At 41.6% G+C, this 21343-nt stretch overlaps 1 pseudogene; it reads left to right on the top strand.

Moving 5' to 3' along the window:
- Window positions 1-9804: 9804 nt before the first annotated feature.
- On the top strand, window positions 9805-10311 carry LOC104989880 (annotated as a pseudogene).
- Window positions 10312-21343: the final 11032 nt, after the last annotated feature.

Here is a 21343-nt window from a genome sequence, read left to right on the forward strand (position 1 = left end):
CCAACACTGGTAGTATATTTTCTAATATAAATTCAACATGTTCAGACTTTATGGAAAGGTAAGTTCAAATCACATTCTTTATGTTCTTTAGTAGCTGTTGGTTGGTTTTAATAAAACTGTAATTGTAGTTGAAAGAATGATAGTTAATTCTTTATAGCTCAGGGACTCATTGCCAATCTGGGAATTGTTTAAATTCCTTGATTTCTATTTCCTTTCTTTAAGGCTGCTTTGCTCAGCCTTTCATTTCTCACTAAGGTCTTCCTCCATTAAATTTTTAGAAAAGATAGGAAGTAAAATAAATTCCAATTACTATCTTTGGTTTAGTTTGATAAAAGTTTCTCAAATGCTTATAGTTTTGTACCAGGCACTGAAGATATGAACATAAGACTTGGTCTCTACCCAGCCTAGCTCCTTAATTAATAGTTCAATACTGAGAAAGTTGATATTAAAATATACAAGAATTTGTTTCTGGTTATCTGTGTATTTTATTTGATCTACCCTTTCTACTCATTTAAAAATTTTTATTATAACTTTTTGGTTTAGTCTTTTCAAACAAAGTCAAAACATAAAAAGCACTACCTACCTCTAAACTTGCCCTAGTAAGTTAACAAATGACTGAAATCCACCATTAATATTCATGCCTTTATTTAAAGATCTGAACCCCATTAATATATAAAAAATTTTGGTCCAATTCATGGTCCAAATTCATACCTCAGTACTCTCAGATTCCTTTTTATCAGTAGATTTGGCAGGCTCGCAAATGGAAAGAACATGAGGCTCTTGGTCATCTATAGTGGATGGTAAGAGATATAGTAGAGGTGATTAAGAGAGAACAGTACACCTGAAAAGGAAGGCTGGAAGTGGCAGAAGTAGATCACTAATTTCTCAACGTTTCTTATTCACTTTTGAATTTTAAAAAATCTGATCTATTTTGTTTTTTCTGATTCTAGGAAATTAACAATCCTTAAATGATCTTTGTAGCAATTCTCAACTAACTAGCCTATTTAATTGACCAAAACACCTTTGTTGCCAACAATTATGGGCCGTTGAGTGTTTATGATGGATCATTAATTCCTGGAGGGAGGAGGCCATGTGTGTCTTTTATTTCTCTTATATCCCTTCTCAGTGCCAACACCTGTCCTCCAGCAGGAGTGGTGGTACCTCGGCTAAAGTTGTTGATTGGCTGAAGGTGTACTGCCATCCTGCTTCATTCCACCCAGCATGTTTCCTCTAGGCCTAAATGTTTTTAAGGCTGTCTTTTCCTATTGAGCCCTCAGATCTGTCCTTTTTTCCAGCTTATTGGCCTGGCCCTTATTACCCCTTGCAGTTGAAATTGATCCCTAGAAGCTGAAAATAGCTCCAGTTAATAGTTCATGGATCACTGAGTTGTCAGGCCCTGCAACCTGTATTGACTATCATTAAAGGGAGGTTGGATATTGAAGGGGCTGGGGAGGCTTCTAAGTGTTTAGATGAGGAGGTTATAGTGTCCCTTACCTTTGCAGAGAGGCAGAACCCCTGGGGAGAATTGCCAGGAGTTGATCCTTTAGGATAGGTTTATTGAGGGGTGATAGAAAGGTCCAGATAACCCATTCTTCAGCTATTCTTTCTTACCAGTTAAAAAAAATATGCTTGTACTTGAGTGTCTAGTGCTCAGGCTCCAGGGTCATTTTGCTGCTGCTGCTGCTAAGTCGCTTCAGTCGTGTCTGACTCTGTGTGACCCCATAGACGGCAGCCCATCAGGCTCCCCCATCCCTGGGATCCTCCAGGCAAGAATACTGGAGTGGGTTGCCATTTCCTTCTCCAATGCATGAAAGTGAAAAGTGAAAGTGAAGTCGCTCATTTGTGTCTGACTTCTAGTGACCCCATGGACTACAGCCCACCAGGCTCCTCCGTCCATGGGATTTGCCAGGCAAGAGTACTGGAGTGGATTGCCATTGCCTTCTCCACCGGGGTCATTCTACTTGGGTTCAAATTCAAGCTTCAATATTCTCAGTTTTAAGAAAAGTTACTTAACCTTTTTGTAATTCAGTTTTCTCATTTGCAAAATAAGGATAATAATACTATCTATCCCTTAAAGTCACTGGGTAGGAATTAAATGAGTTAATATAGGTTAAATGTTTAGAATGTAAGTGTCTGGTGTGTGTGGGTGCTCAGTCGCTAAGTTGTGTCCAATGCTTTGTGACCCCAAGGGCTGTAGCCCGTCAGTCTCCTCTGTCCATGGGGTTTTCCAGGCAAGAATGCTGGAGTGGGTTGCCATTTCCTCCTCCAGGGGATCTTCCCGACCCAGGGATTGAACCCGTATCTCCAGCTTTGCAGGCGGATTCTTTACCACTGAGCCACCTAGGAAGCCCCAAGTGTCCAGTAGATGTTAGTAATCATCATCATTATCATCCAGATGATCAGATCAAAGGTGTCTTCAAGGATCCAGGCAATTTGGAAAACCCCTGACCTCCACATCCCTTTGAACTGCTTCCTACAAGGAAGAAAATAATGATCTGCTCTGTGTAAACCCTCACTGTCACTAGCTTACTAATTAGATTTCCAACTTATCATAGCCCAGAGGGTAACAGACAAAATTAGAGTGTGGAAGAAAAAAGTTGCGCCTAAAAATAATGAGAAATTTGCTAACATGTGTTGTTGCTATGGAGGCAGCGCTGTGTAGTGTGTGGGGAAACAGCAGTGGACATGGCGAGATGACTCCCCCCGCCCCGCCCCCGGGCAGACCACTTAACCTCTTGGACCCTCTGATTTCTCTCCTGTAAAATGATAATAAGAATATCTGCCTCACAGAGCATTTTGAGAAGTAATTACACAAACGTGGGTGCATGTGCGTGTGTGTGTGTGTGTGTTGATGTGTGTGCATGTGATGTGCCAGGTACCCTATTAATTGCTCAATAAATAATAGCTAATATAGCTCAATAATAATAGCTAATATTTATTGAGCAATTAATAGGGTGCCTGGTGTATAACAACATTTGTAAACGTTAGCTGTTTTTCTTATGATGTTATATTAAGAAGTGAAGTCGCTCAGTCGTTTCTGACTCTTTGCGACCCCATGGACTGTAGCCCACCAGGCTCCTCTGTCCATGGGATTCTCCAGGCAAGAATACTGGAGTGGGTTGCCATTCCCTTCTCCAGGGGATCTTCCCGACCCAGGGATCAAACCTAGGTCTCCGCATTACAGGCAGATGCTTTAACCTCTGAGCCACCAGGGAATAAACAGGTATATGGCTTTTTTCCTGAGTCAGCCTGGCTTAAGAATACTTTATAAGAAGGCTCTGTGTATTTGCTACTGAGATTATAAGAATTCAAGGAACAAATAAGGCAAGGCAGTGAAGAACACAGGGGAATATTGTGTCTGAGGGCTCTGAGGATAAGTAGGTATGGATGACCTTATCTGGAATATTAACCTGGTAGAAGGACCCCTCTGACAAGGTGGATTCTACCTGAGTATTGAGTTTAGGACAATCGTAAGCACCTGGGCTTCCCCTGTGGCTCAAATGGTAAAGAATCTGCCTGCAATGCAAGAGTCCCAGGTTCGATCCCTGGGTTGGGAAGATCCCCTGGGGAAGTGGAATGGTCAATCCACTCCAGTATTCTTGCCTGGAGAATCTCATGGACAGAGGAGCCTGGTGGGCTGCAGCCCATGGGGTTGCAAAGAGTTGGGTGCAACTGAGCGACGAACACACACAAGCACCTGGGCAGAGTACAACAAAAGAAATAGTCTGTAAAGTTTTGTTATTCAGAGATCTACTTCCCTTGGACAATCGAGTAATCAATAATAAACATTTTTTTGGCCTCATCCTACCCTATCAACTATTCTCTTAGTAGGAAAAATTCTTCCGCTGCTTTCCGTAACACCATTCTCTTCAGGATTTTTTCTGTTTCTGTGATGGCTTCTTTGTCAATCTCTTCTATGTGTTGCTTATCCTCTCAGATGTTGATGATTCTCTGCCTCTTTCCCCCTCAATTTATACACTGTGACAGAAAGAATTAGCTTTTTACTTCCAAGTCCAATTTCTCCTTTGTCCTCTGCAACAGATCTTCGTTTTATACGGGCTCACCTTGGATAAAGACATGATTTCCCAGCCCCCTTGTAGCCACGTGATGAAGAAAAGGTTATTTTGTGTGGTATTTCGAGGAAGAGGAATTTTTTCCTCTTCTGCCCGTCATCTTCCCCTTGACCCATGGTGAAGAGTCAATGGTGGATCTCTAGCAGCCCTCCTGGATACAAGGGGGCCTTGGGGATGGAAGCCATGTTTTAGGGTGGTGGGGCAGAAAGACAAGACCCTGCCATAACAGCCCTCAGTTGCCTTCCCCTGAAATTATTTTATATGAGAGTGAGAATTTCTATCTTGTTTAAGCTGTTGCTATTTAGCTTTTTTAGGTTTTCCTCTTATGTGCTTGGCACACTTCAAGGAACACGCAGGCATGGGTGATGAGGTGATTTGTAGGAGAAGTTGATGGACTGAAGTGTAGGGGCCATATTTTATTTTGTGGGCAGCATCCAAGGTTCTGAGAATCTTGTACAGATGTGGGAATATGATGTAATGTGCCTTGTTGTTGATTGAGATGGGACTTTCTGCCAGACTCGGGGCTCAAAGTTAGATCCAAGTTGGCATGAAGAATGTGATGTTTCTTATACATATAAGTTAGTAAAGTCAGATTCATCTTGATGCATTCCTAGATGATCTTTATTTATTTATTAATTTTTGGCTATGCTAGGTGTTTGTTGCTGCACAGGCTTTTCTCTGGTTGTGGTGTGCAGGCTTCTCATCATGGTGGCTTCTCTTGGTGCTGAGCATGGGCTCTAGGGCTCGCAGGCTTTAGTAGTTGTGGCTTCTGGGTTCTCGAGCACAGGCTTTGTAGTTGTGGCACATGGGCTTAGCTGCTCTGTAGCGTGTGGGATCTTCCTGGACAAGGGATCAAACCTGTGTCTCCTGCATTGGTAGGTAGCTTCTTTTACCACTAAGCCACCAAGGAAACCCCATAGAGGATCTTTTACACAGACATTCTATAACTTCCTTTTTTCTCCTTAGTATATTAAGAACCCCTTTCCATAACAATAAATGCACATGTATATACTTTCTTTTAATGAGTGCCACATAGTCTTCTGTACAGATGTGCTGTGATATATTTAACTGATCTTCTTTTTCTTTACCAGTCCTTGCCAGCTAGTAACTCAGATGGCATATTGGACTGTGGTGCTTGCTGTCACTCATGCATATATTGGGTGACTTGTCCCTGAACACCCCCCCACTTTCAGTCTAATGTCATATGACTCTTGACTAGCTTCTGGTAGGCATTCTCCTGACTCCTTTTGTAGGTTTAGCTCGTCCCATGCTGATACAGGCCCTCTGAAAGGACCTCAGAGTTTTTTTGTGTGTTATGAGGTATTCACGTCCAGATATGTTCATGTCTTACCCATGTTAAGCCCAATTCAAATACCATTAACTGCTCAAAGTCTTCTCTGACCCACACACCAAATGAGAGTCATCTCTCTTCCATCCTAACACTATAGATGCTTTCTTGTGGTTCTTGTTTGATTTCTCATCTCTCTCTGTAGGTCCTAGCCCACCTTATCTGCTCTCTCTAGATCTTGAGTTCCTTAGATAAAAAGATTGATGTTTGACTCATTTCCCAGCCCCAGTAATCACAACATATTTTCACAGCTAGGGCTGAGGAGATGTTTGTGGGGGTGAATGGCATTTCTTTTTATTTTCATCATGGTATTTCCTCATAGTATTCTTGGTACCCTTGCATCTCAGTATCATTTAGAGGCTTGCCATTTTGATAAAATCTCAGAACTCTAGAGATAAATTTTGAGTGTCTGAAATTACACTTACCATCTTGCAGAAGCAGGTAGCAGGAAATCAGTTTTATAAGTGACATAACCGCATGGTCCTGTGTTGTTTTCATGCTTCAAGAGACATGATTAAGGCAGTAAGAGTGGTTTTCCTACCGTCACAGCATCTGGATATTGTCTCAGATTGCTTTTGACCTAAACTCATCCACCTGCAGAATTCTTTAGCCCTGAAATATTCAGTTAAAACATTTAATGTCTTAAAGTGATCAGGCGGTCAGCCTGACCTGAACCAAAGCTTTTCAAATGGCTGACACATTAGGAATCCTGGGCCCTGGGTTTGGATGAGGTTCCTTTCAGTGCTAAGTGGGGATTCAAAGAGAGAGAGGAGAAGTGGATTGCTTTTTTTTTTTTTGCTAGGTGGGGATGTCTAGAAAGCTTAACGAGGCCGTCTCTGGGCTTTGCACTCTGCTGATGGGAGGCCTGGTGTGACGGGCAGTTAATGTTTAAGGACAATGAACTGTCTTGCTGCGTGATCTCTGCAAGATGGTCTTTTATGGTCTCATTGATGAGTCATCCTCTCTGGGCAATCAATTTTTAGCTTGCTATACTCGCTCTGCTTTCCCTATGAATAAGTTTATTTATAATCTTCAATCCTCTATTCCTGTGTGGTCTCTGGTTTTGAACTTTGGCTGGGCACTGACTGGGAAACTTCAGGCCATTTAGGTGTGGGGTATGTATTTCAAAGTCAAATTGTCTAGACATCTGTTATAGAAGCTGGTGCAACTCTGCTGAGCGTGACACTTGGGAGATGAATTTCTTTATGGCTGGCCTAGCATCGTTAATTTTAGTAAAAAGTTTTTGCTTTGTAGTTTTATCCACTAATAGTCTGAAAGTGCTCTGCATTACTAATCCCACAGGCAGGGAGAGATGAAAGCTTCTGACAGAGTCTATGACAGGAAAATATCACCAGTTCCAACACCTGATTACTCACTGAAGTTTCCAATGAATCTGCCAAGGTCTGAGCCATCTGCTCCACCTAGAGGTTTTTCTTTTTCCACTTCATATGAGAATGTAAATATGCCAGTAATGCTGATATACATAAAAAGCATAACAACAAGAGTGATGATGGTGGTAATGATGATGGTCACCATTTATCAAGCATCAAGTATCGACCAGGCACTGGAGCAGATGCTCTGTGCATATCACTAGTTTCCATCCCTGACTGCCACCCGGGGTGATAAGACAACAAAAATATGCTGGAGTCCTACCCTCTATCAATTAAATCAGAATATCCTCCAATGTTACTCCCAGAGTTCCCTTTTTAAAAATTAACATGAATTTTACATGATTATTAAAGCAATGGATAATCTTTGTAGGATATTTGGATTGGACAATAAAAAGTAAAATTAAAATCATATATGATTCTACCACCAGGAAATCCTTTGTTAACATTTTTAGACAACTTCATTGAGGTAGAATTGAGATGCAATAAACTGCATATGTTTGGTGTGTGCAAATTGAAGTTCTGACACCCTATTGACATTTTGGTGTATTTCCTTCTGATCCCTTCCTTCTCTTTTCCTCCCTCCCCTCTCCTCCATTTCCCTCAACACATATAATTGGTATTATAAGGCATATACATTTTTGTATCCTGTTATTTTTAAAAATTGTTTTATTTATTTGGCTGCATCAGGTCTTAGTGGCAGCATGCAGGATCTTTTAATTCCAGCATGTGAACTCTTAGTTGCAGCATGCGGTATCCAGTTCCCTGACCAGGAATTGAACCTGGGCCCCCTGTATTGGGAGCATGGAGTTTTAGCCACTGGACCACCAGGGAAGTCCTTCCTGTTCTTTTTTAAATTAACATTTATCATAAGTATTTTCCTGTGTGATCTTATTTCCTTCAATAAATGAATTTAATGGCTGCACAAAATTTTAGCCTTATGGTTCTCTTATAATTTAACATTTCTTTATTGTTGAATAATTACATAATTTCTGCCTTTTCATTATTAGAAACAAAGATGCAATGAACTGTTACAAACTATTGTTGTTGGATTACAATTCATTATTAAAGGCCTTTCGTCAAGTTAAAAAAATCCTTGTGCCTCAGCTTTCTCGTCTGCAAATGGGGGCTAATGTTAATATCTACCGTAAAAGGATGTGTGACAAGTAAATAAAATATTGCTTTAGTATAGCAATATTTAGCTCAGCACTCAGCACTTTATAAGTGTTTAATTTATATTGGCTATTATTGTTACCATCACTGACATCCAGATATCTGTGTGTATGCCCTTCCTCCCATATTAAATGGAGCCTCTTTGAACACAATAAGATATGTTATGTGTTTTTTCTCTTTTGAAGGTGACCCCACAGTGATAGGCACATAAATTTTAATAAAGTCACTGAATAGATCCATTGGTCAATTAACTGACTCTTTAAAATGGGTTTTCAACCCCCTCAGACTGTTACAACTCCCCTCCAGCCTGAAGAATTGACATGGACCCCACCACTTGTCTCCTCTTCTGCCATGCTCATCCTCTTTTAATGTATTCTGGCTACAGCGGACTGAGGTCACGGGAGACCTGCAGCAGGGGTGTTCAGGAGAAGGAGAATGCTCTTTCAGTAAGCACCTCAGTTAGTTTCCCTAGAAACAACTGAGAGGGCAGGAGATGGGAAGAAAAAGAGGACAGAATAGATGCTGGAAGGGAAGGTAAGAGAAGAACTGAAATGGAGGTAGGAGTCAGCTCGTAGTGCTCTCTGGCCTGATGGGAGTGGGAGTGAAGTTATATGAGGGGCAGGGAACTAACTGTGTTAAGGATGATTGCTGGATGCATGTGTTACCCTCTTTCTGTGGCTAATCTATGTAAGTGAAAGCAAGTGTACCAGTCTCAAGTTATTGCAGATCTTAGGATCTTCTGATGAGTGAGAGGCAGCCATGAGCAGCAGGTGCCTCCCAGAATTTGCCACCACGTTTGGGGGTGTATAACCATATGGGGATTGGAGGCAGAGCTCTAGACGATGGGTGTTGCCTCTTTCAGCATTTCAGTTACTTCATCTCTGGGCAAGATAATCATTTTGGCTTCTAACTAGTATTTGTTTTCTATTTTTCTTCTTCCTTTTAAGCAGGTTTCTAGGCCTTTAGTGAGTCTGGGAATCAAAGATTCAGAAAATTTTGGCTGTGTGAAAATAGAAGCTGCTGGAAGTCAGTGTCTCTTTCTTCTTTTGGAATAGCTAAACCAAAGAACCAGATTATACCTTGTGTTCTCAACAGGGAAGGGAGAGAGGGGGGAGAGGTTTCCAGAACCTGAGACGCTTTACCTTTATTACAAACCCATGCTTGGCTTCATGGTGGCACCCGGGAAAGTTGCAGTGGCTCAGAGGGGATGCCACAAATGCAGCCTGTGAGGTGGGACTCGAGGCACCAGGAGTCTAATAGAAGCAGAGGGCCACCATATCTCCAGGGACCACAGCGGGCTTGCTCAGTGAGGATGACAGGATAGCCAAGATAAGCTAAATGTCAGTTCCCGCCTCTGTTTATTTTCGAGGATCACACATTGCCAATAATGTCTTAGTGAATTTCCCCCTGGCCTGGCAAGGTGGAGATTGGGAGTCAGAATGAAATTGATTAAAACAAATGAAAGAAATGTGTATTTCTTGCAAGTCCAAGATTTCATATCCACTGAGCTTATAATTCTTTTTGCATCTCAGAAATGAAGATGACATTTCCCCTTGTCACATGGAGGAGATATAGTTACTCTGAAGGTGGAAGTGGAAATGATAAGGACTGTAAGTTCTGTGAGGGCAGGGATCTAATCTGTAAGTCTTCTGTAAGCAGGTATTGAATATGTGATAAGTGAATAAATAAACCAAATATAAACAGTTATTTTTGCTTGACAGGTGTAGGTAGAAAAACTGGGAGAGAGACCCTCCCTGAGCGTAGAGGGCTGGCCTGTGTGGCGCGAGGCCGGAACCTATGGGGTATCCACGCAGCTTGAGCTATGGCTGACAGTGGCAGAACGCCTCAGGCCCAGGCTCTCCTGCAGCAGTGCCTGCACGCCCGGCTGCAAGTACGCCCGGCCGAGGGGGACGTCGAGGCCGAATGGGTGGAGGTTCAAAGAGGATTAGTGATCTACGTGTGCTTTTTCAAGGGAGCTGATAAAGAACTTCTTCCCAAAATGGTTAATACACTGTTAAATGTGAAATTAAGTGAAACAGAAAATGGCAAGCACGTCTCTATATTAGATCTACCTGGCAACATTCTTATCATCCCTCAAGCCACCCTTGGGGGTAGAGTAAAAGGAAGAAGCATGCAGTATCACTGTAACTCTGGAAAAGAAGAGGGATTAGAACTTTATTCCCAATTTGTGAATCTCTGTAAAAAAGAATTAGCTGCTAATAGCAAGTGTGCTGAAGCTGGGGTTGTCGTGAAACACGGTACTTACGGCACTAGGCAGGTGTTAAAGCTCGACACCAATGGACCATACACACACCTAATTGAGTTTTGAAAGTTTCGACAGCCGTAATTAGATTCCCTAGCCCCTTCTTCTGGAGAAGGCAATGGCACCCCACTCCAGTACTCTTGCCTGGAAAATCCCATGGACAGAGGAGCCTGGTGGGCTGCAGTCCATGTGGTCCTAAGAGTCGGACACGACTGAGCGACTTCCCTTTCACTTTTCACTTTCATGCATTGGAGAAGGAAATGGCAACCCACTCCAGTGTTCTTGCCTGGAGAATCCCGGGGACGGGGGAGCCTGGTGGGCTTCCGTCAATGGGGTTGCACAGAGTCGGACACGACTGAAGCAACTTAGCAGCAGCAGCAGCAGCCCCTTCTTCTTGAGTACACGAATCTGCAGCATTTTTAGATAAGAAAATCCTGGGTTCCATCCACAACTCTGCAGCCTCCTAATTAGATGACCTTGCCAGTCACCTAACTGTGGATCTCAGTCACCTTCCATCCCACTTTCCCCTACACTGACACTCAGAAACTTGAAATATCCTCTCTTCACTTTATGGTCATTGATAAGAACATGGAAGTGTTCCTAGAGAGTTGTATTTAAGCTTTTTGCTGTGAAGCATTTTGTACAATCAAGAAAAATATATTTCTTATGCCCTCAAATATATGTGGTACGTAATAAAAATCACTATTTGTGTTAAAACTAGGTAAAACCCAGCACAAACCAATTATAATTTTGTCAAATTTGTTTTAATATTTCAGATTTCCATATTTTGAATAAAGGAATATGCATTTACTATTCTTCTAATACTATGAAAATGTAATGCAGAAATGTTATTGTGCATTTTAATATTACTTTCCAAGAATATCCAAGTGCTTTAAGTTAAGAATCTTTAGTTGATATAGGAACAGGGGATGGGGGACTAAAAGTTGTTTTTGTTTAATATTCTTGGTTAATATTCTGTTTCTCAGTTTTTTACCAAAACAGTGTGTGTCATATTGTTTGTCTTTGGTTTTTAAAAGTTACTGTTTAATTAAATTAATGTTCATAATTTTTTTAGGAAGTTCTTTTCTTGTTGATTTAGATTGCTATATAATAGGAATAAAAAGGGAAGCTTTCTGCTGGAATTACTTGAAAACAAGTTGATTTGTTTATTTCTGTTTTATTGACTTAGTGATTTGGACCCAGTGTCATTTTTTCTTTTAGTGTATTTTTGTGTCTTCCCCTCTCAAAATTTATATGTTGAAGTCTCCCAAGTCTCCTAATGGTATTTGCAGATGGGGCCTTTGGAAGGTAATCAGGGTTAATAGATCATGAGAGTGGGTGTCCTCATGATGGGATTAGTGTCCTCATAAGAAGAAACACCAAAGATTTTACTCACCCTTTCTCTTCCGGCCATGTGAAGATTCAGTGAGAAGGGGGCCTTTTACAAACGAGGAAGAGAACCTTTACCAGAAACTGACCATGCTGGTGCCCCGATCTTGAACTTCTAGCCTGCAGAACTATAAGAAAATAAATTTCTGTTGTTTAAAAAAAAAAAACAAAACTGGGAGATGTACTGGCTCATTCTTCATGTGAGGTGGCATCACCCTCTATTTCTGTGGCCACTTTAGTCCTGATTACTTTCAGCTCACACACCCCACAGACGACCACCACAGTGGACCACCCAGAGGCTGGAGAATGTCCTCTGTGGTCCGCCTAATAACAGTCTGCCCTGACACTGGAGAGTCAGAGTCGGGGAAGGCAGACACATGCAGTGGCCTTTCTTTAGCCTTGCTGACTTGTCATCAGGCCTATTGCCTAATTTCCCTTAGGCTGCTCCAGGTTCTTTTTAGATACATGATCTAGGAGTTACACACCTGCCTGATCAATAACCCCAGGTATCAGAAGAAGTCATATCCTATCCCAAGCCCCTCACCAGCGACACAGCCTGTTTTGGGCTCAGCGCCTCTGTAGCTGGCACAGAAGCAGCCTTTTATTTCTTGTTGACCGCTCCCATTTTCCAACTTCATGGTGCAGAAAGCCCTGATTCAAGCCATTTTCCCTATTAACACTACCTGTGCATGAATGCCTCATTGCTTTCCAAATGTCAAACTCTAATAGAATAATAGGCTTTAACCTAGAGCAGACAGCAAGGCTGATCAGGTGTTAAAGAAGGATTATTAATGAAAATGAGAAAAACAACATATTTAAGAGACAGAGTCAAACGAAGAGAACAGTGGGATGGCAGTTTCCTACTGCTTGAGGGAAGCAGCTGTGAAGGCACAGCGTCTGCTTTCACAACAGCCATGGGGATGCTCTGTCTCGGGGAGTAATGAAGATTGCACCTTTCATCACAGGGGGGCAGCAAATTTCCTGAACATTAGCTCCTTGCTTCTCACTGAGTCCCTGAGACAGATGTCACAGAGGGTGGGGAGAGATGCTGGCAGGAAGCTGTGTTCTGGAACTACCAAGAATGTGGGCTTGAAAAGTGAAGTGGAAAGTCGGAGTGATTGCAAGTTGCTCTGGGACCAAAAAGGCCCAGAACAGACTGAGGACCATGAGAGCAGAGCTGAGCAGAAAAAGCCCCACTTCAGTGCTGAAAGCAAGGATAAGTGAGTTTATCTGCCACGCTTTCCGGGGGGTGGGTATCTAAGGAAAATTCCTTCATTTAAGGAAAGTTCGTTCCTTCTGATCCTGGTTTTACTGGGACAAGAGTAGCTGTTCTTCTTCCCTCAGGTAGTGGCCATGACTCAGTAATTCATGTGATAAAAGTGCCCTCAGATTGAATTGTAGATTTTATCCGTTAACATTTATTTAACGATTTACTTAGTACTTTTGCACTGTGATGTGGGAGACACTATGTTTCAGGCAAAGATACGTGAACAAGTCTTTTGAATCTACATGATGACACGGTTAGACAGGCAATGCCCTGCCCTACAAGATGACTCAGTTTTCTATCTGGGGAAATAGGTGAATGGTGACAAATCTCCATTTAAAGAGCAATTTAAATTTAGAATTATGAGACTTCAGAGGAAGAAGAGCTCACTTCTGGCTTGAGAGCATAATGGAAAGCTGCCCTTGGAAATAGGGGTCAGGAAAGCTAAGACTCAAGACTGGGCAGATAGGGTGGAGGTGGCATTCAGAAATAAGGATGAGAACAACATGGAATGGAAAAGGCCAAGTGATGTTCAGAGAGTGGAGGGTATCCCACGTGTGTGGAGTGAAGGGTGCATGTGGGGTGGGGGTAAGATGAAGCTGGAGTGTGAAGAAGCAGCATGAGAATGAGGGTCAGAGAAGCCAGGCAGAGAAGTGGAAAAAGGCCCCATTTGAAGCTAATGGGACCTTTGTCAAAGGAGTCTTTTCAGTGACTTGATTTTGTTGGATGGTATAGGGTGGATTAAAGCAAAGAAAGAAGGGAAAGCACTGTTAGGAGATTCCTGGAATAATCCAGATGTGATATATAAGAGCTGGACTAGGTTGATGATAAGGAAATGAAAAGTGAAAGTGAAAGTGAAATTCACTCAGTCATGTCTCACTCTTTGCAACCCCATGGACTATACAGTCCATGAAATTCTCCAGGTCAGAATAACTGGAGTGGGTAGCCTATCCTTTCTCCAGGGGGATCTTCCCAACCCAGGGATTGAACCCAGGTCTCCCACATTGCAGGCTGAGCCACTAGGAAAGCCCACTTTTGAAAAGAAAGGAAAAAAGGCAAGAAGTTGAAAGAAAGAAAACTCATTAGGTACCATTGGATATAATGATCCAAGGAGAGAAGAAGGTCAAGAATAGGAAGGAGAGGGGTTAGGAATAAGCCTGAAGACAGGAGCTGGAGTGGGACTCAGAAGGGTCTTGAGGCCATCCTCTAGTGCCAGGCTTCATTCATTAGGTATGTGGAACATGTGAACATTCAAGTAAGATGAAGATGGGATCTACTTTGTGTTTTAGGAGGATTTCTGTCTAGGCTGGAGTTCAGAAAACCTGGTGGCAGAGAGAACTGTCAAAGATTTTATAATCTATTGTTCAGATAAAAAATTATGGGATATGATCAAGGACAACAGAAAAGGAGTTATTCTTAAATTAGAATGTAGAGGGGAAGAGAGAGAGGTACTGAAGATGACTCAGTTTTCTATCTGGGGAAATAGGTGAATGGTGACATCTATTACTGGAAACCAGGGAAACAGGCAAGGAATGGCTTTGTGGAGGGTGGTGAGTGGTTCAGCTTTGGACAGGCTGAGTAGGAAGCAATATTAGGACATAGAGGTAAAGATATTTGCAAAGTAGTTGGAAATAAAAACCAAGAGCTTACTAGAGAGACATAGGAAATGAAAATGGATTTGTGAGTGAGCTGCAGAGGTGTGTAAGTTGCAGCAGAACTTAGAATATAATAATTGGATCAAGGATGGGCTCCTGGGTTAACTTCAACCATTATGAAGCATTTTATAGTCTTGGTAGAGTTCTAATAGCTGCTATATCTTTTGGTCATTAGAGCTCTGCCAGGTAGGTGGTCAGAGTTGCATTATAGGCTGAGAGTTTTGGCAGGGCAATCACAAAGATGGGGAGACCCAGTGGCTTGTTATCCTATTTTGTGGAGAAAATTTGTCCGTTTTTATTTATTATTTCTTTATTGCTAATGGGTCTTTGGAGGAAACATTCTCCTCTCTACTCTTTGAGCTGAACTTTTTATCTGAACAGATCACCAGGAGAAAATTTTCTTTTAGAAGACAAAGGGCCATGAAGTGGATAAGATATATGTTGTATTAGTCAGGAATGCTTTCAGCAGCAGGTAACTTAAAGAGGTTAAAAAAATAGCAATTTGTCTTTCTTATATAATGAGAAATCTTTGAATAGGTGTTGGTTCAGTGGTTCAGTGATGTTGGCTCTACTGTTTCTAACTTTCTTGGCTTTTACCTTGTGGTTGTTACGTGGTTTCCATACTCTTGAGTATGAGGTCCACCTTCAAGGCAGGAGAAAGGAAGGGTGATATCTATACTGATTTATTTTTAATCAAGAAAGCAGAAACCTAACCATAAACGCTACAGAACGCTCTTACTTTTTGTTGCTCAAAACTGTGTCATGCCTTCACTTCGAGCTTCTCAGTGTTTAGAAAAGTGAGTCTTTCATTTTCCAGCCTCTATACTAGAGCCAGGCAAGAACTAAGGAACTGGGAAATGACGTTTGGTTGGCCAACCATATCACCTATCCTGCTGCTTTGTCTCTAGCACAGTGTTTACTATGATTGTAAGAACTGCAACCATAAAAACAACAGAGCAGTGAAAATACCCCTGGTTATTTTACAGCATGTTTCACTTAAATTTTTTTTTCAATGACATGTTCCAAAAATGTCATTCTTTCCTTACAATTCTAGGAGGCTGGTATTCTTTGATAGAGGTGGAAATTGAGTCCAGGTGTGGCCGAATGGCTTGCCTGTGTCCTCAAGTTGGTTGGTAGCAGAGCTGGAAGGATCTGATTCTGGTCACCTGCCCATGGGAGCAGGGCAAAATTGATCAGAACAAAGACCTCAAGTCTCCTGACCACCCCCATCCCAAAGCACTCGCCATTGACCACAAGGCCTTTTGTCCAAATGCTTATTATTCCGAGTTCTGATTTCTTCATATCTTTACAGATGGGTTAAAATTTGTGCTTGGAGTTTCAGGATGTCCTTCGGGGCTTCCCACACTGTCCTTGGTCATAGATATGTATGGACAGTAAGAGGCTGGAGAAACACTGCTGAGTCCTTTTCCTCTTTGTGATTATAATTTTCCCTCCTACTTTCCCTTATGGCTGAATAGAAGTAGGTTGAGAGACAAAAAGGACTTTATTAATCATAAAATATAATAAAGTATCTAGGAAACTTGAAAAGTAGGAATTGTAAATAAACAGCAACAAAAAGCACACATATAACTATAACCCAACTGCTGGTCACCCAGATGTCCTGAGATTCTCCAGGAGGCCAGGATCACTCTGCTAATAAGTGAAGTGAAAGTCGCTCAATTGTGTCCAACTCTTTGTGACCCCATGGACTGTGTAGCACACTAGGACCCTCTGTCCATGGAATTCTCCAGGCAAGAAAACTGGAGTGGGTGGCTATTCCCTTCTCCAGGGGATCTTCCTGACCCAAGGATCGAACCCAGTTTTCCTGCATTGCAGGTAAGTTCTTTTTACCATTTGAGCCAATTAAATTGGTCTGCAAACCCCAGACCATGAGTAGTGAGACACTGTTCCCTCTTCACATCTCCTGAAATTCCTGGAGGAGGGACATATATTTTTCCAGTGAGCTCCTGTTCTAGTTTTTCTCCTTTTGCTTAATTATTTCAGTTTATGATCTATTTCACCAAAAATGAGTAGGTATATATCAAACAGTGCTTACTTGTGCTCAGTCGCTCAGCTGTGTCTGACTCTTGCAACCCCATGGACTGTAGTCTGCCAGGCTCCTCTGTCCATGGGAATTCTCCAGGCAAGATGCTCGAGTGGGTTGCCATGCCCTCCTCCCTTCCCAACCCAGAGATTGAACCCAGGTCTCCTGCATTGCAGACAGATTCTTTACCTTCTGAGCCACCAGGGAAGCCCATACCAAACACTGTGTAACCGTATTTTGAATCTTATCACTTTGTGCTGGTTGCTGTTCTAATTCTTTCTTTTTCTCAAAGTATCACCTACATGTGGCTGTGTATGTTTCAGACTTCACAGGTCTGAAGCTTCAGGGTCTTGCTGGGAATTCCCAGAGCTGGGACTAGGCTGAGGTCAGTGCTGCACAACCCTGAAATTTTGCATCCTAGGTGCCTCTCTTACCATACCCTAGTCTGGCTCTGAGGATGACATTCTATCACAGAAAAGAAAACAACTTAGGACTGAGTGATAAACATTTCTGTGCTTTAAATATCCAAGTTGTCCATCTCCAGAGCGATTATCGACTATCTCCTGTGCAGAGTCTGGGCTACCTTTCTTTTGAACCCTCTCTGTGACTCATTCCTTATTATTGTTTAGAATGCTACCCTCCCCTGCCCCCTTCTTTGCCTTATATTTCCCTTTAGCTCTTCGAGCCTGTACCCCCAAACACTTTAGCCTTCATTTGTAAGAGGCTATTGAAAGTTCTGGCTAAACAAAGACCTTGTCCTACCTAAGAAGAACTCTGGTGCAATCCTTAACTGCAGACTGTCAGGCTACAGAGAAGTGGCAGATCAACATACCTGGACCAAGTCTCTGAAGGTGATAAAAGTCTGCAATCAGCTGACCACACTCTGAAGGAGACCTTCCCAGTAGGAAGTACGGCTGTGAGGTGGACAAAGTCATGACCTTGAAGCTGATAAGCCGCGGTGGTGGAACTGGGTACATGCTTGCAACATACAGATCATGTGAATTTGAACCAGTCTCTTAACTGCCTTGAGTCTCAGTTTACTTATCTGGAAATAGTGTGGCGATTATATGAGATAATGCCTATGATGTTGTTTTTTTAAACTATACAGTGCCTGAGAATAGTGTGATTATTATAACAACAATAAAAATGAAGACAGGCTCAGGAACACTTGTTAAAGCAGATTTCTTATTATCTAGACACAGCTCATAGAGCTGGGTGACATGAGGAGCCGGACTGAGGTAAGGTACCAGATGCGATGGGCAGCAAAGCCCTGGACCAGGAGGGGAGCCCAGCAAGTTTTCTGCTCAATGACTTACTGCAGGAGGTCGCCCCTCACAGAGCTCCGCTCTCAGAAGTTTCAATTAGGAAGGGACTGAAGAGGCAAATCCAGTTAATGACTAATTGCTCAAAGTGACAGAAGAATTTTGACCACACTCCTAATAATGACTTAAGAGACAATTTGGTACATGGACAAGGGGGTTGAAGCAGCCTGAGGAAAACACACAAAAACCTCTTCTCTCTTGAGGGTCTGTCTCTCATTCAAGGGTATTTTGAAAGCACCCCTTGATTGGGAGTCTGTTGAGACTTGGCTGCAGAAATAATGTTCAGGACTCCCTCTGCGTCCTGTGTGTGAATTTAATTCTCAATGTCAGCCAGAGAACAGGGTGAAATTCTCTGCAGTATTTAGTGCTAGTGCTGGGAAAATGGTTGCCACTTGGCTCTGTTACTTTCCTTTTATTTATAGGAGGATATCATACATTTTAAAACAAATGCTTTGCCTATTATGACATCTCTTCTTTATTGGCTGATTGAAAACATGGAAAATTATAGCTAAAAATTCTATCCTAGTAGTTCAAATCACAGGAGCTATATCACAAAAAATTAATGAAGCAAATACCATTGTTGGGAGTTAGGGTGGGAACATAGCTTCTTGCATGATGGAGGTATTCTTTAGAACTGCACATTCAAAGAACAATAGAAATTACCCTCACTTTCCTCTGAGTTGTACAGGAGAGTCTCAGCAAGCAGTGGCTTGCTGAAATGAGGAAGAGATTTTTCCATTGTTCTAGTTTTTTTTTCCAGAAGTTTCTAACTAGAAATATCTGGGAAAATTATTTCTGAAATAACAAAACAAGGCACACATCTTATTAATTAATAACCAATGAAAAAATTTAAATGAACAAAAATCCTGAATTAAGACAGTGAGATAAAATATTAACCTTCTAGTTGTCTTAATTCAAAGTTTCTTAACAGTAGTAATTAAATGCTATTTTATTTAATGCAGAATAATTCATTTTTTCATGTCGCTGGGAAAACCTATTGGCCTGTTTGCAATGAAAGGCACTGATGTATGCTCTAAATATTCCCAGGTCCAAATGCAGGAAGGAGGAACATTCCCATTTGTGGTTCAGGACTTAATAAGTGAGGCAAAATTCCTTTATCATTCATGGGGAATTGAAGTGTAAATTTTTAAAAATCACAGTAGCAGAAGAGTCAAATACATTTTCCACAGTCAGCCCTGCTTTATAATTAGGATGCTATACTTCAGTTGCAGTACATTTTCAATAAGTGGGACTGAATTTTAGAGAACTGGTACAATTTATCAGATGATGCTTACAGCTGTGATTCAGTAAAATGTCTGCATGTAGAGGAACTGCAAATACTGCTAGAATCAAGTCCTTGTGACTTAAGAATATTACATCATTTTGACTGTAAATGTTGATATCAGTGGGTTACGATGTCTGTAATTCACTTTAAATACTTCAGCATAGATTGGATAACATTAAGAATGTTTGAATTAGTTTAAGCCACATTTTAAAGGGAACCAGTTGACCTAATCAAAAGTTCATGTTCCAGGAGTGATTTTAATTAAGAATTCATCAGAAAAGCCATACTCCATATGAGGCTACTGGGGCCTTCTGTGATACTTTTGATTTGGTCAACTCCAGAGATTGTGCTACTTCCATGTGCATAGAAGGGAATTAGATAACCCTTAAGCATCTAAAAAATGTTAGCTGTTCTAACCTACCAACCTAATGGTTGTATACATTGAATTGGCCTGAGCCGTGTTCTCAGTCATGAGCTCTTCTTAGATGATGGTCACGCTCTTTCTGTGATCCATGATGGTGCTGACCTGTGGTTTGCGCTCAGTGCAGAGTTGGTGAATTAGTGAGTGCATTAATTTTTGCTTGGCACTTTTGTTTTAGGTGAGTTATTTCCTGGGGTCCTGATGTACTTATCATTTAGCTGTCAGTGTGAAAATGGAAACTAGGTAGACGTATGGCAAAACAATTATGCAAATTTATAGTACTGGTAGGTAATATCGTCATAAGTTTAGCACTGATGTCCAGTTAAAGTCTGCTTGATATCAGGAGTAGAAAAATGAAACCAACTATTATGAACATTGTTTACAAACTATTTTTATGTCTGACATTGCTTGATTTAGTCAGTATGACTTGGAGGTAAATTTTAATTTTGGAGGCAAGCTAACCTTCATTGTGGATAATCCACTTAAGATAGTTGAGGCAATCAATCACTGGTTGTAACTGGGAAAATGACACTGAATCTGTCCCTCTTTTTTTCTTTTTCAGCTTTTCTTCTCTCTGTTTTCCTCTCTAGCCCTTCCCATTACAACGAATTTTCTTGTTCTAATATCTGTCTTGTCATTTGCAAATTAAGCAAATATTTTAGAAGCCACTCTTCTGTACAAAGCACTGTGCTAGTTGCCTAGGAGGCACAGGGATGGAAAAGGCACAGTCCCTGGCCCCTCGGTCACATGGAAGAAATAAGGGAAAACTTTTTCTTTTGGGGGAAATCATGGGACAATTCATTTGATCTGGACCTTTAAGGACAGATAGGGGCTTCTTAGATGATGGTAAGAGCTTCCTGGTAGAGAGAAGTGGGTGAATTGAGAATTATAGAGGGGGAATGTTCTGGGTGTGTTTGCATAAAGGTAAATAGTCTAAAGTCAGGTCTCCAGGAGGAGGTGGTGGGTATCATGTTCATGTATAATTGTCCATGTTTTCAGTCAATAAAGAAGAGATGCCACAGTAGGCAAAGCATTTGTTTTAAAGTGTATTGATATCCTCTCATAAATAAAAGGAAAATAACAGCGCTAAGTGGCAACCCAGAATGAGCCCTGAATTCTGCATAGAACTTCACCCTATTCTTTGGCTGACACTGAGAATTAAATCCACACACAGGACACAAACAAAGGGAGTCCTGAGAATTATTTCTTTTTTAAAAAAATAACTTGATTTATTTATTTATGGCTATGCTGGGTCTTTGCTGCTTCATGGGCTTTTCTCTAGTTGCAGCAAGCAGAGACTACTCTGTAGTTGTGGTGTGCAGGCTTCTCATTGCAGCGGCTTCTCTTGGTGCGGAGCACAGGTTCTAGGACACTCAGGCTTCAGTAGTTGCAGTCCCCAGGCTCTAGAGCACAGGCTGTATAGTTGTGGTGCAAGAGCTTAGTTGCTCCTTGGTGTGTGGGATCTTCACCGACCAGGGATTGAACCTGTGTCTCCTGTATTGGCAGGTGGATTCTTAACCACTAAGCCAACAGGGAAGTCCCCTGAACATTATTTCTGCAGCTATGTCTCAACAGACTCCCAGTCAAGGTGTGCTTTCAAAATGCCTTTGAATGAGAGACAGACCCTCAAGAGAGAAGAGGTTTTTGTGTGTTTTCCTTAGGCTGCTTCTACCCCCTTGACCATGTACCGAATGGTCTCTTAATTGATCATTAGGAGT

The sequence above is a fragment of the Bison bison genome, unplaced genomic scaffold (assembly GCF_000754665.1).
Source record: "Bison bison bison isolate TAMUID 2011002044 unplaced genomic scaffold, Bison_UMD1.0 scf7180017864166, whole genome shotgun sequence".
NCBI classification, from domain to species: Eukaryota; Metazoa; Chordata; class Mammalia; order Artiodactyla; family Bovidae; genus Bison; species Bison bison.